General features: G+C 39.4%; 1 protein-coding gene across 1 annotated transcript in view; it reads right to left on the bottom strand.

Annotated features, from left to right (window-relative positions):
- Positions 1 to 436, bottom strand: part of thsd4 (thrombospondin type 1 domain containing 4) — a 42,374-nt gene that overhangs the window by 15,218 nt on the left and 26,720 nt on the right. The window lies entirely within an intron of this gene.

The raw sequence follows: 436 nt of genomic DNA, 5'->3' as shown, positions 1-436 counted from the left end.
CGGAGTTATATTAAAAATTGTCTTTGATCTTTCAAGCTGTTTAATGCCACTCAGCGGGTGTTGCATGCATCAGTCCAAAAGCACTTAATTAAAATGCGCCCATCCATAAAAAAAAGTGTCTCACATGGCTCTCGGGGGTGAACAAAGGCCTTGTGTAGCGAATCGATGCGTTTTTGTAAGAAAAATATCCATATTCAAAACGTAAAATATCCATATTCAAAAATATCCATATTCAGTTCAGTGCTGCGCATGCGCCGGTGAGTCTCGTGAAAACCAACGTTTGCTAACAGGAGCAAAGGAAGCAATGTTTCCTTACTTTAGCAAAGGAAAACCAGTCTCCTCTTCGAAATCCTCCGACATTTTTCTTTACAAATCCTCTTTTCGTGCTTCTAATTCATGACCGGCATTTTTTTTTTTTTTTGTCTCCCCGTTCTTC

Source organism: Sinocyclocheilus anshuiensis, unplaced genomic scaffold, assembly GCF_001515605.1.
Source record: "Sinocyclocheilus anshuiensis isolate Anshui unplaced genomic scaffold, SAMN03320099.WGS_v1.1 scaffold1182, whole genome shotgun sequence".
NCBI classification, from domain to species: Eukaryota; Metazoa; Chordata; class Actinopteri; order Cypriniformes; family Cyprinidae; genus Sinocyclocheilus; species Sinocyclocheilus anshuiensis.
Note: the sequence above shows the minus strand (reverse complement) of the source record. Positions and strands in the feature narration are given on the sequence as shown.